This window comes from Ambystoma mexicanum, chromosome 4p (assembly GCF_040938575.1).
Source record: "Ambystoma mexicanum isolate Mex_15411 chromosome 4p, UKY_AmexF1_1, whole genome shotgun sequence".
Lineage (NCBI taxonomy): Eukaryota > Metazoa > Chordata > Amphibia > Caudata > Ambystomatidae > Ambystoma > Ambystoma mexicanum.
The window spans coordinates 1,082,292,909-1,082,311,247 of NC_090927.1; positions in this window are offsets into that span (position 1 = coordinate 1,082,292,909).

Below are 18,339 nucleotides of genomic sequence, written 5' to 3' on the forward strand. Positions count from 1 at the left end.
AGTTTAATGAATGCTGTAACTTACAGCATGCATTAAACTGACATTTGCAGTGAGCTTGTCTCTAAGTGAACAAGACACTAGACACACATAGATCCCTGGTTATCAACAAACATGAATGCACATGTTGTAATGCACCCTCTGCATGTGAGGTCCAGCTAGGGATCCTGTAGATAGGCCTATGGGTCAATGGAATTCCTTGTAATCTTGCTCAGCTATATGTTTACCCACTTTGGTGACGATAAAACCAATGACTGGTTTCAGTGGCTGCTTGTTGAAAGGTGTGCAGTCCCAGTGCTAGGAAAAGGTGTAGCCGTGTGTGAATGCAGGAAGCTTTTCAGAGTCCATAGTGAAGGTGTGGATCAGGTTTGAAATGTACACTGCACAGAGAACCACTGTACTTTCTTTTGCTCTACTTTGGGCTCGACCCATCAGTGGCTTAGCTTGTATCTATCAGATCGCACTGTCTGTTTTTTGGTCGGGCAACACTTCTTGCCCTCTGCTCTACGTGTCCCCCAAGGTTCTGTTCTGGGACCTCTGCTTTTCTCTGTCCATACGATTCCTCTAGCATCTCTCGTCAAATCTTGTAATCTTTTCTGTCACTTCTATACAGATGTTATTTTCCTTTTCATCCTTCTCTGACTTTCTTCATTCTTATGTCTCTTCCTGTCTTCAAGCTGTCCAATCTTGAATGTTTTCTCACTATCTCTCTCTCAACCCCTCTAAAACTGACATTCTCCACTTTCCTCCACTATCTCCTTCTCCCTCACACTATTTCTCCCGTCGCCTTTCCCCTGTCTTCTAAATCACCATCTACTACTGCTCGCAACTTGGGTGTTGTTTTTTATTCTGCACTCACCTTCTCACAACATATCTCTTCCAGTGCATGCATCTGTCATTTCCATCTCTTCAAACTATGCACAATTCGATCCTTTCTCCTTTGCCATGCCACCAAGATTATCATTTTCTCTTCTATTTTCTCTATACTTGACTATTGTTCTGCCCTGCTTATGGGCTTACATCCTATTATCTTACCTCTCTTTTTTCTATTTACAATTCTGCTGTCCATCAGGGATGTGATTTCACCAAAATGCCAGGGGTAGTGGAAGTGACATCACATGGCCCTTGACCTCCAATGACATCACAGGAAGTTTTGTCATTTTACCCCCGCCTCCAAGTGACATCATGGGAAGTGATGGCACACAACCTTCAGATGCATCGAACACCAGTGTTTCCAGGAGCTCTCCTTTCAGCCAGATATAAAAACCGAGGTAGGCGAGATGTGTCCATGATCACTCATTTGGGAAATGTCATTTTCCATATTCAACATGGAGTCTATATGTGAAACATACATAATGTAGTACTTGTAACAGCGTAACCGAAATCTCTAATGCAGGCTGCAGCTAGTGTATGAAACAGCTATAGATCAATGGACACAAAAGTATTAGTTATTATCTGTGGCATTGATGTGTTAAACAAGCCAAATAATCATTGACCAGGATTTAGTATCAACAAAATTCCCTGGTTATAAATGTATCTATGAGTCAGCTACTACTACGATAGAAGAAACCTATCATGCGGGTGTAAGCTGTGGCCATATTTCTCCGGGTGCATTTATCTTTAAGTTATGTGACAAGCAACCACATGTTGTCCCCCACAACCCAGAGCCGAACATAACACCGTAATGTCCTAGCCTTTGATATATGACTCTTCATCAATCTTTTAAATGGGTTGAGGTGTGGGCATGGGGGGCTGCACTTCCTTGAAGGGTGGGGCTCAATGCATCTATGATTTTCAGAGCTCTATCTGTGCAAGGTGCTTTATTCAATTACCCCCCTCAGTACTGGCCCTTGAATGAAGCTTCCACAAAGCCCTTTCCAAGAAGGAGTTTGAGTGGGGAGGGATGGGTCACTCCATGGCTCTCTCACTTCTGCGACTCTGTGTCCAAGGCTTATTTTCTTAAACAGTGTTGCACCAGAGCAGGGTCATGGTCGAGTTTGCAGACCCTCTCAACCATTCACATCACACTTGAATGCGTTCAAGCTGAGCAGGGCCCAATCAGTGGCGTACCACAAAATGTGGGGGGCCCCCTGCAAGCCATGCTGAGCCCCCCCCCAAGCTCCTTATCAAAGTACAGGAAATGACACACCCCAGGCCAGCACTGACCACCATGTGTGCACAACGTTGTTGATGATGATTATGCCGCTGCAGGGGCATGCACTACTCCAAGTGAAAGAAGTAAATATGTTTTTTAATCAAAGCTTAAATGTTTTACCTAGCATGGAAAGAATGGTGCAGTGCCTGGTCTCAAAATATACCAGCCACCAGTGGTGGTTGGTGAGTTGTTTTATTGGAGGGTGTACATATGCGATTGCGACTGAGCACAGTGAGGGGGCTTCAACTAACGAAAAGAGGTTTGGGAGGGGTCAGAGGGATTCTTCCCGTCGTTTGAATAATGGGTTAAAATGGTGCATTACACAGCACACTTTCTATGAACATTTGGGTAGAAGGCCAGACAGTTTGCAATCAGATTTGTAGGGTGTAGGGTAACTCCTGGAAAACAGGTACAATAGATGCAAGTCACCAAAGTGCACAAGCCCATTTCCCAATGCATTGTCATGCCGGTCCCTTCAATATATGTCAATATATAAAACAATGTCATACTGACTCTGCCCATACATTTCCATTTTGGCACCACCAACATATGCTAGTATTCCCATATAAGAGCATACTCTTGTTCCCTTTGAGATGTTTTTTATAGTGTCATTACTGGCAATAGGCGCAAAACTGGATCTGCCAATATATGCCAATACTCGTATGTAAGAAAATACTCCTGTTGGTTTATCCATTAAAAGTGACATGTCACAATAAGAAAACATGTCCAAACTGGTTCCAACGTAAGAAGCCAGTCTAGACCCATAAGAACATTTATCATGCTGCAGTAAGAGATAAACAGGCAGCTACACCAAAACGTCATTCTAGTGAGGTAATACTATTTATCATGCTTGCTTTGTCAAAGATGCTGAGTTATACATGTCATGACATAGTAAGCAATGGCTAGACTGGCTGTATCAAAATGGCACTCTAGCTAGGTAATGACACATATGAACTTGGCTTTGCAAGCTAAACATGCAAAGTCAATAAAGGATGTGTCACAAATGCTCTAGTGACCCCCAGACTTCCAGGGCCACCCCCCCCCACACACACACATACACACACACACATATATATATGCAGGTATCATCTTTCACTCACCCATACATGTCCTCTCACATTAATTCACACTGCATTCACCACACAGGCTTGCACATACCCAATCAGAACATTCTCACACACACTCACATTCCTACTCACTCACCCACCATTCACTCACCCATAAACCTCTGACGTCCACTTGCACTGCATTTCCCACACAGGAACACACACACCCACCCAGAACATTCAAACACACTCTCCTACTCATTCACCCACCCTTCAGTGACCCACGCACCTTCTCTTGCATCCACTCACACAGCATTCTTCACACAAACATGCACCCATCCAGAACATTGAAAGACACTATCACATTCATAGTCATTCACCCACCAGTCACTCACTCATACACCTTCTCTTACATTCACTCTCATTGCATTCTCTACACAGGCACACAACTCAGAACATTTAAACACACACAATCACATTCATACTCATTCACCCACCATCTCACTCACGCACACACCTTCTGTTACATGCACTCTCAGTGCATTATCTACACAGTCACACATCGCCCACGACAGAACATTCAAACACACACTCTATCACATTTCATCTCATTCACCCACCACTCACTGACCCATAACACATACATGCATCTGACACACACTTCACACATGCAAAATACACATCAGCTTTGGTCACTCCAGCCCACCATCAGATCTTCTGTCCTGCTCACAAACAGAAACCAGGAAGCTGGAAGAGCTTCCTGGTTCCTGTATATGACCCGCGAGGAAGCTGTAGGAGAAGAGGTTGGAGCTGAATGTGGCATTTGACATGTGCCACATGTCACAGTCAGCGCCAACTCCTACTGAGCGCTTCGTTCTCGCGCTGCAAGCCCCAGCCCAGCCTTCACCCTGATGGGTGAAGACTGCACCGGGGAACCCCCAGACCTCCAGGAGCTTCCATTTAAAAAAGAAAATTCTTCCAACAGACGTCCCTGCTGTCCATGTTCTTTTTCAACAACATCCTCGTTCTTCTCTCAGGAGCACTCCTCTCTCAATCTCCTTTTTTCCTTTTGACTCTCGACTTCTTTTTCATTTTCGTTGTGTATCATATTCAAATGCTACCATGGTCTTGCGCCCCCATTTCTCTGCTCTCTTATTTCCCCTTATGTTCCAGCAAGCTCTCTTCGGTCCCAACATCTTCACCTTCTTACTTGTCTTAAGCCCCCGTGTGCTCCCTCATGGTTCCATTCATTTTATGCTCTGGCTCCTAAATTATGGAATTAACTCCCTCCAGGAATCCGTGCTTCTCCCTCCCTACATATTTTTCATTTCCGCCTGAAAGCCCCATCACTTACTGTCTCTCTTTGCTGACCAGTCTCGCTCTTTTTATTTGAACATTATTTGATGTACCACTTTTATGTTTAACCTATTTAAAGCGCTTCGGCGAAAGCACTCAAGAAATGCAAATATACGTATACTTAAGAGAGATATGAAACACAGCTGACTGAAGCGTGCTGATCCTTTTAGATCTGTCGGCTGCGTTTAATACGGTCATCCATCTTTTTGGACCAACTTTGCAAGTTGGGCATTCGGGTTACTGCCCTGAAATGGATCCAATCATTTCTTAAAGACAGGGATCCACAAAAAACACTTGGACCATTTTATCACCACTCCTCTCCAAGGCCTTGTGGAGTCCCACAAGCTGTGGTCTTGTCGCTGATCTTTTTCAACCTACACCTTTGTCCGTTAATGGATATTTTGCATCAAGCCCAGTTAAAAGCTTTTAGCTATGCAGACAACACCCAAATCTTGGTTGACATTACTGAGGACACAGACACCCTATCCGTCAGGATTAGAGACTGTTTATTATCCATCAGACAAAGGATCGAGCAAAATCACCTAAAAATTAACGCAGATAAAACTGAGATTCGAATAGTGAACGAGAAAGCGGACTTCCAGTTTTCAATTATTGGTCAAAATCTTTTGGACACTGAACAGAGCCCAAGTCGGCAGTTAAGAACATTGGCATTATCTTGGACAATAGACCAACTTTAAGCAATCAAGTTGCATCACTCACAAAATCATGTTTCTTTTTGATCCGGAAACTTAAACATGTTATTCCTTTTCTCTCCTTTTCCCATCGAGTTCTTGCAATGAATGCTCGGGTTTCATCTAAACTAGACCATAACATTAATATATATGTAGGAGCTTACAAGCAGTCAATTGGATGCATCTAGAGAGTGCAAAATGCAGTGCCCAGAATTGCAATGAAGGTTAAGGAACACAAACATGTAACACAAGCTCTGCATGGGTTTGGTTCGCAAGAGTCTTCCATTCTCTCACTCAAATCGGCTCTCATCTGGAATTCATTTATATGTCCCCTCCCGGGCCTTAAAATTCAATCTGGACAGGAGACTGTCCATTCCTAGGTACCTGAAAGAAAGACAGGGCAGTCATGCATTCATGGTCCAGGCCTCCAGACTCGCTCCGGAAAGAGACAAAGCTGCTGACTTTTCACAAGCATCTTAAAACATACCTTTTTAAGAAACCTTAGATACTTTTGTATTAAATTATATTTTATCCTTCTTACTTGGCGTTGCTTATTGGCTTTTTTAACTAGACATAATGTAATCCGAATGATTTGCAAGCTAGGATCAAAGAAACAAATCTAAAAACCAACAAAAGGAAGTTTGGCTTTAAAGAAAGCTGCTCCGTTGGGCGACACCTTACAATCCCAATTTTTAGACAATAGAGAAACTGGTGTTGATACAATTGCATCTGTGAGTAAATGGGTGTCGCAGGTCTCTGGACTCAGACGGTAGTAAAGCCTAACCGTCACCACATGTAATGTAGAAAGAGAAAAAATCCAGGACTCAGTGCCACCAGTTTAACAGTCATTTAATTGTGTTATAATGTCACACATTAAATGATGAGGTAAAGCCCATGAATGATAACATGTTTCGGCTCGCTCAAAGCCTTTTTCAAATCTGGGCCGAATTTCGATTAGACAATCCGAAAGACTAAATGTCAATGTGGTAGTAACGGGGTCAGATCCCCACAACTAAATCCAATGATTCTTGTCCACAGTTATACTCTCTGTCTTTGGTATCTAGTCACGGGGTAAATCCCAGCCTTCCTGATTCTTTCTCATGCAAAAACGTCCTCGGCCCAGATTTGAAAAAGGCTCTGAGCGAGCCGAAACATGTTATCATTCATGGGATTTACCTCATCATTTAATGTGTGACATTATAACACAATTAAATGACTGTTAAACTGGTGGCGCTGAGTCCCGGATTTTTTCTCTTTCTATATCTAAAAACCAAGTTAATACTATGTATCAATCAAATTATAAAGTCTTGTTTATGTAGAAATACCCTGCACCCCCAGTCTAGTAAACAGGAACAAATAATTTGATATTATTCCATGCAAATATATATAAGCAAATTTACCAAACCCACAATAAACAGGGTTAAATCCCTCTATATAGAAAATACAATTTCCCGTTAAGGACTTTAAGGACTTTCTCTTTTTACCACAAATCAAAATGCTGAGATGCAGTGTTGCCAGTGCAGGCCTCTGGCCCTTCCGCTGCAGTCTTGCATCTAGCACAGTCACCACTGCAATAGTCTGGAGGCGGATTTCCAAGCATATACACAATCAGGGTTTACACCCCATATACACCAGACTCTGTGCTGGGCAGCCTGCTTGTAAACTGTTTGAATACAGCTTCATGAACACAAAAGCACTGATACAGAAATGAAATGTGGCTCTGGAAGATATACTAACCCATCCCCTTCTCTTGCGCCACAGAGAAACAGCCCCAATTCCCCAAGGTCTTCAGGAGCCATATTACAGAAACTAGGCACCGGTGCAAGTGCAATATTGCATGGCACTAGCACTCAGGTAAAAATTGCAATATTGAAAAAGACGTCCTCCTTCAGTGTATATTTGGACCATGGCAATGTTTGTTCTAGTGCTAATGCCTTCCCAGGTTATCACTAAGGAAAGTTTCCCCTGGTGCAACAATGTGTTGAAAAAGGGTTTATTGCAGTAGGGAAACGTATGCCCTGGTATGAGTACTGTGGCGAATCAACTTCCGGGGCACCAGTCGTCCAGGATGAATATCGTCCCGGAACATCATTCAGCGCCACACCGCTAGTACACCGGAAGGGATCCAAACAGATTGGAAACACAAGCAAATTATAAACCTCCTTGTCCAATTTTGGTAACGTGGACAGAACGGCAGGCTTATCTCCGCAAGGTCGTGGATCATTGGTTAGTTGCAACACAGTGAAGATACAGTTATTACCTAATGATAAAAGGGACTGTCCGGTCAAAGTTGTATAAAAAAAATCGACTTTATTATCCACAGCAGACAGTTTTTAGCACACTACAAAATACAACCCGCCCTGTAACGGAATGCAGTGGACAGTTGCAAAGAAGGAAAAGGAATGCACTCTGGATACTGACAGAAGGGTAGTCGGTAAAGTAATTAATTGCAACAGTTCAATGATACTTGGTTTCAACACAAAGGGAGAAATGGATCTTAAAATGTCTCTAAGGGCCTTCGGAGAAGGACCAGGGGGACAGAACCAAAATGTACCTTGAGCTTGTAGAGGTGTGTTCTGCTCGACCATGTAGAGTTGGTTTCAGGGCACTTTGCAGCTTCTGTGACAGAGTTCAAGACGGTAGACAGCTGCAGGTATTAGGCGGCAGGCAGTTTGGTGAGCAAGGCTGGACGGAGGGCTGCAGTCTGGCCTACACGGCAGCTTGGTGTCAGGAATGGTTGTCTCAGTGCTGGTTGGTGGGTCTGAAGCACCGGTTGAGACGTCTCGTATGGTGTGAGGGACTGCGCGTGACAACAGGCAGCGTTGCAGTCATTTGCAGCTCGAGGGGATCGACTGGCTAGAAAAAATGTCCTTTAAGGCGGCCGCAGGTTGATGCTAATTGATGGACTCCTCCTAGCTTCTTCACTGGGCTTGTGTATCCTTTAAGGCGAACGGTCCAAAGCTAAGGAGAGTGTTGCAGGCAACGGCTGTCTCCTTGGTTTGGTTCAGAGACTCTCTGGCACTTCCCACCTAGGAATCTTGCTCGCGGATCCTGGCAGGGCACACTGTGTGCTGGCTGGGTACCGGTTCTGGATCAGTATCTCCCTCTGTTCCCGGGGAGGGATCTTGCTTTCCTTTTTGGAAATCCTGGCCTTCCTTCACAGGTGGAAGCTGTAAGGCAGACTGTACCTTCAGCCAGGGTCCAAATGAGTTCTTCTTGTTACTTCTTGTGAAGTCTTCATATGTTCTGTTCAAAAGAGGAGCTCAGCCCTCTTTTAAAGTCAAATGGGCCACAGTGATTGGTGTCGGCTAAGCCTACCTTAATGATCGAATCCTGGGTCCCCACCAACAATCTCCTACATGCATGAGGCCATAACCAGAGTGCTTTGCAACAGAAAATGTAAAGGGGTGAAAACATGTAATACTAAGTCCCACCTATCTTCCTGTCTGTTGTGGATCAAAGGGTCTCTCTGGTTAAGGGAGCTCTATGTGGTTCTGATTAAAGCGGCAGGTTTCCTTGAAGCTGCGGCGAGGACATACTTTCTGTCTCCATCAATCCACATACTCATAACTTCTGTATGGGGTGCACCTGTGGGGTTGCCTACTTTAAACACATAGTCCCAAACAAGACAGGTCACTGCCATTGTTTCTGAGAGACGAGAGCTGGCTTCAGGTTGACACAGTGCATATCAAAGGTTGTTGAGGTTTCCTGTCTCCTTTGTTAAACCTCTGCAGCCAGGCCCCATTTGGGCCTGTCTGGAGTATACTCTATTAGTATGTTAATTATGTTAATTGCTGCCACCATCTGCAGAGGATAAACAAATGGACAGGGCAGATCCATGGAGCCTTTGATAGTTAACTAGGCTGGCTATGACAGGAGGAAGGCTTTGGGCCTCCCAATTGTGAGATGCATCATGTACTCCATATGTCAGATCCCAACTAAATATGACAGAGAGGACTGTGCCTGTAGGCTGTGTCCACCCAGAGTACACATGTCTATGTGTATGGCATGCGGTGAGCATAGGAAAATGTATGCTGATTAGCCGCACACATTTTCCAGAGGTTGATCTACCATCATTCAATTTCATATAAAATTTCTAAAAACCCCAGGTGAGCGCACACCCACTGTGCAGGTGGTTGAATTCCTCACAAGTACCTTACAAAATTGCATTAGCAGTGAGGCATGTCACCCTTTTATTACCCTCATGCCCATTCATCTAGAAGAGGGTATGTTTGTGCTGGAACATGTGCTTATCATTGGACCCACTAATATCTCAGGATACAGTTCCCCAAGACTGGCAGAGGTCAAGCATTGCGCACAGTATTTTCCTGCAATCCGTATCACTCTGTCTCCTCTCGTATATCCAAATGGATTCATACACTGAAATTTACCAAAAGGAGGCTGTGCAGCCAGTGATGGTAAAGTTGCACTTCTCATCGAGGGTTACACTGTACTCGTCAAGGTAAAGTGTATTTGTGAAGACAGTTGCGCTGGCCTGCAGTCAGGGGGATGTGGTTTGAATTCTGGAGCATGACTTGTGATGAACTGGCGTGGCATTTAACATTCCCTTGCGGCCAATAGCACTGTTGGAGGAGGATACTACACTTGCAGGGACTGTGGCACATTAGGTACACTCCATAAACACAAATCATTTTTGCCACATCCTAAAGTGATTGCTCATCAGGGAGGTTCCCAAGGAGCTCTTGCTTGGGTTGCCCCAATGAACTGTCTTATGCAGACGTTCAACATTATACTGCTTGCCATCTCCAGACAGTCATACCTTCTGCCAAGAAGTAGTATTCCAATACTCATGGCCAGATGTGTGGGGCTGTATTGGGTAAGGATGTCTTCCGACTCAATTTATCCCTCTTGAGGAAAGCCTAAGCCTGCCATTCCCCTGCCACACAGGCAGGCAATACTGCCGTCCATCCCCCTTCTCCTGAGCCATCTTCTGGGGACCATCTCTGACTTCTCTACCTGGAGGTCTTCGGTCTCATGTAGCATCACCACTTCCTCCTGTTCCCTTCAACCCTGTGCACCTTTGCAGCTACAACTCCCTGCTGCTCCTGGAGTCCACCTCCTCACTGCCAACTCCAACGTCAAGGTACTCTGCCACCTTCTGCATGTTCTCCTTGAGTGGACTCTCTGGATACCTTAATCTCCTCCAGGTAAGTTACTGCATCCTCTTTCTCATGAGCCACCTGTCCCTACTCAATATCTCCCCCTCCACAAGCACACTTCCTCCTCCTCAACTGCTGTCAACCACCATCTACCCCTCCTCACGCTCCACCTCCTCTTCCATCTGTCCCTCCAGGCTGACTACCGCAAATTCTGACATGGATGAGGAGTAGTCCAGCTCTTCGTCTTCTACACCTGGCACGTCCTCCACTAAAAAAAGACATGCTGCCTAATGTCTCAATTTGCCAAATCCAAGTATCCCTAATGTGTATAAGGTGGCAAAGTGCAAAACACAAATGTGCGTGGGGCGGACAGGAGTGCGTGGGGCGGACAGGAGTGCGTGGGGCGGACTGAAGCGCATAGAATTGCGTGACATATATAGTATGGCTTGGAATGCAGGGAACATTTGAAAGAGCATATAACCCATCATATCACACCACCACGCTTACTCTCTTCTTTACACCACCACTCAACTAGAACACAGAGATACTATGACACCATTCGGTATAACTGTTCTCATACCAACATCTGCCGCACATTCCCCATCATTCTAAGTAAACACTGCTGGTTACACACCCCCCAGCCAGGCGTTCCCCTCAGGTCTAACGCAGCCACATTCGGTCTGGATAAATCCTGCCAGAACGAACACATGATCCTGATCTCTCAACCACCACACCTATCGCTAAGAAGCAGCTATTACACGAATAGCTGCAGACATATCCGGTGCTCACACGCACCTTTGACTCTCTCTACTCTCTACTGGTCTGAACTTCGGTTCCCAAGGGCATTCAACCTGCCAGCGCCTTCAGACCATATCAATGGTATATAAGGCGCTATATAAATGCAAAATAACATAACATAACAAAACAAGTGACAAAGACAAAGGACTTCAAGCAAGACACATGATGGAGAAGGCTTTTCAATACACAAACACAGTAGGGAATGTGACAGAGCACAGCACTGGAAGACTTCTTGGGTTCCCACACAAAGGTTTCCGAACAAGCACAGGAAAGCAGAGGTGTAAAGAAACATTGTTTAGGTTTTTAAAATTTTGTGGGTGAAACAAAGGGAAAGGCAATAGGGGGAAGTACAAGAGGGACCTTTTTGTTTGTTTATACAATTTTAAACAAACAAGGGAGATTATTGAGGGGGCCCACAGGCACAAACAAGAAGAGGTAAGAGGGATCAAGAACACCAAAGGCACCACAAATAACTAAAGCAATTGGCTGACACGCTCCCAAACTGTCATGAACTCATCAAAAGCACTCAAAAACAACCCCTCAAATCACTGAGTTGTGTGCCTGCCCTATACTCCTAGATCGACGGACAAATCAAAGCCACAAAAGAACCAGGAAGAAAACCGCGCCTTTTAAAGGATCTGAAACCTGTTGCTCAAAGGCTCAAGGCCTCTGATTGGCTGGCCAATCCACCCCCCGCCCCCATGTCTGTCCTGTAAATGGACGGTGGGCCTTGATACCAGCCTCGAGACCCATGGCATGTTTGATACTTTGGGGACCATATGGAAACCTCACGGGCGGCGCAAGCAAACCCAGAAAAAAATGAAATTCCCATGGGTGCATTTTTGGCAGTTAAAGCACACCTAGTAAACATCTGACGCACAACACTAGGGAGTCTCCGACCGGTGAACATCCTTCTTGGAATGAGAGGCTGAGGCGGTTCATTAATATCGGTGAATACAAATGTGCAGTACAACTAGAAAGGAAGAGCAACCTTGCAACCACGTTGCACATATCTCTCTGCTCACCGTCTCAATGTGTCTGACTATATGCTATATTGTTTGAGCAGTGGACCATGCGCGGGCATAAAGAGAGCCTTACCCAGAGGTAAAATAAGTTTAGGTAAAGTGGTCCTGTGGTGCTTCCTTTTGCCAATAATGTTGGGTTTGCTGCACATGGCGCTAAAGAAAAAAGGTAGTGTTAGTGGGATAGTAAGGTTGGTAGCACAGACATGCTGTGGGGTTAATAAGTGCAAGACCGAAGGACCCGGAACCTGTGCGCTGATGTGGGGTCTACTGTGGTCCTTCATGGGAGGTATCCTGGGGCGTGCTAGCAGTAAGGGCGACCCCGAGAATGAAGAGGATGGCTGTGGGTGTAGTGGAAAATGACAGAGATGATGAAGTGAGGATAGTAGGATGGTAGACACTGGTGAGTGAAGGAGAAAGAAGGAATTAAACAATGACAAAGAAAGATGGAGCATACAGTGAGAAAATAGAAAGTACCACAAATGGAGAGGCACACAAAAGAAGAGGGGAAGATAAATGAGAGGGATGCAAACAGGGAGAGTGATACACTGCTACACAGAGAGTAAAGCAAAAAGAAAGTGGTGCGTGTGTTTGTTGGTTCAAATTTAAAAGAAAAACAAAGAAGATATTGAAAAAAAATAGAGGGGGTTGCAAATAAATAGACAACAATTGAGAAACAGAGGAAGGCAGAAATTGAGACGTATTGAAAGCTATGTAAATAGGGAAACAAACAGAGAGGGACACAAACAATAGAGAGGAACTGAAATAGAGAATTAAACAGATGGATATAATGGGCGAGAGAAACAAATAGAGAGGAACACAAATAGAGAATCAAACAGATGGATATAATGGGCGAGAGAAACAAATAGAGAGGAACAGAAATAGAGAATTAAACAGATGGATATAATGAACGAGAGGAACAAATAGAGAGGAACACAAATAGAGAATCAAACAGATGGATATAATGGGCGAGAGAAACAAATAAAGAGGAACACAAATAGAGAATTAATCAGATGGATATAATGGGCGAGAGAAACAAATAGAGAGGAACAAAAAGATGGATATAATGGGCGTGAGAAACAAATAGAGAGGAACACAAATAAAGAATCAAACAGATGGATATAATGGGCGAGAGAAACAAATAAAGAGGAACACAAATAGAGAATTAATCAGATGGATATAATGGGCGAGAGAAACAAATAGAGAGGAACAAAAAGATGGATATAATGGGCGAGATAAACAAATAGAGAGGAACACAAGTAGAGAGTGTGTTAATTAAAGAGTGAGAAACACAGCGAGGGACACAATTATATAGTCAGACAGCCAGTGAGTCTGTTAGAGTGTGAGGCAAATAGAAACAGATACACATAGAGTGTTGAACAAATTGAGAGGGAGACAAATAGAGAGAAACGTAAAGAGAGGAAAACAGCTAGAGAATACAGCAATAAGGGAAGGGCACAGACCGAAAGTAAGAGATATATAAAGCAAGTGAAATCAAGAGTGAAAGAAGCAAAGAGTGTTCGAGTTTGAGGGGAACCTTGAGAGACAAGTGTAGAGAGTGTGTGAAGCATGAGAGGGTCCGATAGCGAGAAGATAAAGGGTGAAAGACAAAGAGGGGGAAAGGGAGCAAACCAGAGAGGAGGGATAGAGATAGAAAAGGGAGGAGAAAGAATGGGCAGGAGATAGATAGAGAAAGCAAAGAGCGGCAGTTATTGGGAGTGTGTGTGGGTGAGATAAAGAGAGAGAGTCAGAGGGGACGAGTGACAGGTGAGGAGAGAAACAAATGGGGATAAAAGGGGAAAATGGACGAAAGAAAAACAGATTGACTCTAAGGTAGTAACCAAGAGTCATGAGGTAAAAAAGATAGAAAGCGAGAGGGGGGAATAAACGAGACAGGGAAAAATAAAAGCGTGCAGATGAATGCATGCCTGAAAATGACAGAAAGAAATTATGTAACGAAAGCCAAAAGAGAATAAAAGGAACATGAACAAATAGAGAAGGGGGTAAGAGAGCTTTGAGGAAGACCTCCCGTCAGAAATAGTTGACAAAATACCAACATATGGAGAACTAATAGAGAAATCAGCAGGAGAAAGAGTGACTAACTGAGGGTCGCAGAAAAGCGAAAGACATTCCTAGAAAAAAAGAACATATGAAAGATAAGCAAAGAGTGAGAGATTAAAAAGAAAAAGCGCAAATCGAGATTTAGAGCAAAAGAGTAAAAGAAAGCGACGGTACAAGAGATTTAGTGAAAGGGGATAATTAAAGATTCACTGGAAGAGTATGTTTGGTCACCAGGGTGGTATTAGGAAACCTTAGCACTCTGCAGTGAAAAGATGGTAATGTCAGGACTTTAAGTGGGCCGGGACTAGCGAGGGCTGAGCCCCGGGCCCTTCCGAGGCTCCATCCACACCCACCATCCCAGCGCCAACTTTTATGTTTCTATTTCTAACTGCACCGTCAGGATTCAAACTCGAGCCCTGCCTGTGAGAAGCGAGTATTGCACCGACTGTACTATTTTTGTAGATGCTGAACGTTGGTTGTTTCCTTCAATAGACCACTTGAAAGCCCTGTTATGGGCTTTGTGTGGCAATCAGTCTATTGAAGAAAACAAAACCAATCCAGCACCTGCTAAATAGCACAGTGCTGTGCCATGTTGTAGGCACTGGATTTATTTTGTTACATTCAATAGACTGCTACCCACATAAAGCCCCTAACGAGGCTTTATGTGGCAAGCAGTCTATTCAGCGAAAGAAAGACAACCCAGCACCTACTGAATAGCAAAGTGCAAAGTGTGTGTGCAATGTGACATTGCAAAGTTACCAGCAGGGCTCAGGTTTGAATCCCTAGCACGGCAAAAGAAAAAGGAAAAATGCCCTTTTGCTGTTGGAGTGGTGTCTGACAAATATGACGACAATGTGTTTTTCTTAGGCCGCTAAACTAATAGCATTATTTGGTTTGATCAAATTGGAAAATGTGCACAGTTCCCATTTTAGCCACCGGGTAAGGACGCAAGCACCTGGAAAGTGCGAGATTTGTGCCCAGTCCAAAGCCTACGAGAACATAAACGTGCCTTTTATATTACATGTAAAGCTGGTCTGGTCTCCGCTGTCCCATTGGTCCACTCGCGCTGAGGCTGTCGCGCGCGTTCGGCCATTTTCCTGACAATCATCCCGCCGCGAGCCCGCGTCCACCTTGCCTAACGTGGTTTGCTTGGTGATTGAATCTGCTGCTTTTACAAAGAGAATAAACTGTCGGCTCTCGCCTTAACTATGATGTCTGGACTCTCCGGGGGCTTGTTTGAAGCCAGATGAATGCGACGGTCTCACTCCGTCTCCCTCGCTCTCCCGACGCCGAGGTCTGACGTTCCTGACAGGTCGTGGTCTCTGAAGGCGTCTCGCCGTGGCCGCGGTCTGCGAAGCTCTCTGCTGCCCCCTGTCAGCAGACGGCCTCAGTGCTTCACAAAGCTGTGTGCAAAGTGCCGCATGACCCACGTTATTGAGCAATGACAGTTCTGTGCTAATTACAAAAACACAATCGCCATCACAATTCTGACTAGTTTCTCTTTTTTCTTTTTTCTTAGGTAAGTGGGCGAGGCTTTTCCTTCGTTGGCTCTGAGCGTGGGCTTCCTGTGGTGAGTCTACGTCACTGTGTGTATGTTGTTTCTGCATTCGCTGCACTGGTTTTAAGAATTGAAGTGCGCAGTGATTTAATTAAGTTTAAACATATTTCATATGAACTTGCAGACCCGTTTTGGAGACGTTACTGGCGCTTTTGTTTTTAAGGACGTGCTATATAATGTGTTGTTTTGTTGCCATTTACAGAGACATGCAATTTATTTATTTATTTTATTTCTTACATTTATGTAGCGTACAAACAGCCCTCGGACATCGTGGCGCTGTTCCTTGAGGGGCACTTAGTTACAGGGAGGGGCTTCGGGTTGAATGTACATTTGCTTGATTTAAATGTATACATTTATACACATCCTTTTTTTATGTACAGATTACATATATATTTGCGGTTTTATATCATATTTAACTGTGCAGGCATGATGCGTCTCTTGCGGAGGCTGGTTAGGCGAAGAGCATGGTTTTTGGCACCTATCGGAAAGCCATGTGTGATTCCTCTGCACGTAGTGATGGTGGGAGGGCATTCCATTGAAAGGGATGCAAAGTATGGGAAGCTAGCGCCACCTGCTCTGACTCTTTTGATTAGGGGCACAGTGGGCAAGTTAGAGTAAGGTGTACTAGTGGGTCTCACAGATGCGGATGGGTGAATCCTTTGTGAGAGGTAGGCCGGTGTGGTGAGGTGGATGCACTTGTGGGTCAGTGCCAGGGCTTTGAATAAGACACGTTCTTTTATAGGGAGCCAATGGGCTTTTTGCCTGGTGGCAGTGATATCTTCCCTTTTGGGAATGCCCATCGCTGCGCGTAGTGCATTATTCTGGATGACTTGCAACTTGTCTAGATTTTTTTGTGAAGTACCCAGGAAGAGAACGTTGCAATAGTCTAACCTTGAGCCGTGATGGCTCTTGCTATGTTGGTGCAATACTCAACTACTCACGCATAATATGTGAACCCATCGTCTGTATAAAAGCAGCTCTACCTATGCTGGGGACCAATCCGAGGTCAATGAATGCTATTGAGTTTCATACTGCTTTTTCATGCTCTGCAGGCGCTCAGGGGATCTGAAAAGGCAGGCGGGTTGGGGAGGATTAGTTAGTGCGACTGAGAGGGATAGCACAAGGGAGGTTTTGCTGGGCCGTTGGTAGCTTGAGTTCTGTAAAACTGGCCACTGTGTGCTGGGTTTGCTTACAGATGATATGGGTTAGGTGTTGTTTTGGTGTGTGGGTCTATATGGGATTCTTTTGTGTGTATGTGGCATAGTGCTGGAGATGTTGAATGAGATCCCGGAGGTGGTGTGCCGCCGTTTGCGTGGGATTTCAGGTTTGTGCTGTGGCAGGGGCATGTGTGTGTTGGCGGTTGAGGGGTGAGATTGAGAAAAGTTGAAGGTTTTAGTAGGGTTAGTGGTGAGTGAGGCCAGCGAGCTCCTGTAAATTGGTCAGAAATAAATTGAGAATGAGCTGGTACGTCAGCTCTTTTGGTCATTGCAACCACAGCAAACGTGTATGAACAAGCAGCAGGCCCCAAGTTTCAACCCAGGGGAGGACTCCGCTTTTCACCCTTTTGAGAAAATAGATACCACTGAGTCTGGCAGCAGCAGTGTCTGTTTTGGACAGCAATTGACTACCCCAAAATGGGAATGTTGAATGATAGAGCCAATATGGTCTGTTCTGCCTAAGGACGCACAACTACAGACACGCATGCAAACTCAACTCACACACATGTCCATGCCAATCTTGCATTTACAGTAGCTGATATAGGTAGACCGAGTGCTGGACAGGCGTGCACCTCTGGAAAAAGACACACACCTGCAAGGCCCAGGCCACCCTCCTACTTAATGAATGCAAGCGCACAGCCTGGAATTAACCAATGGTTTACGCCTGGTGATTAATGCACTGCCTCTCATTATTTCTGAAAGTCACCCAAAAGGTACCATGGAAAAGCTTGGGGGGGCTAGGGGGCGTGTGGAGGGTGGTTGGGAATGGGGAACTGGGGTCAGTCGACCTCGTCTCTGTATTCCTTACCACATTCCCACCCCCTCATGCAGAGAATGGCAGACACATGTCGCTGGCATGCATGCCCCTACCAATCGAAGACGGGCTTCCAGTAGAGAACAGAGTACAGAAGGCCTGAGCGAACACGTGACAGGGTGGCTCTCCATGCTTGACTCCTTTGGCGTCCAGGAGGAGGAGTGCAAAGCTCCTTCTCATTGCTAAGGGTCTGCTGGTGTATTGCATGAGCCCTTTCCTGAAAAACAAGTGCACAGACCGCGTACATTTTACAATAAAAAATAGCACTGATGGACAGTAAGCAGTGTAAAAAAAATGACCACAGTGTATAATTTTTTGATGAAGGCAGTTCATTCTTTCTAACACATTTATTTTTTTTAAGATAACACTGACCACATTTATATTTTTTAAGATAACACGGACCACTTTTACAAATCACAGTACAAACAAGAGAACGGGCTCATATCAAATTCAACCTCAGAAGAATGATAAGGAGGATATGTCCTGGTAGGGTTCAACATTAT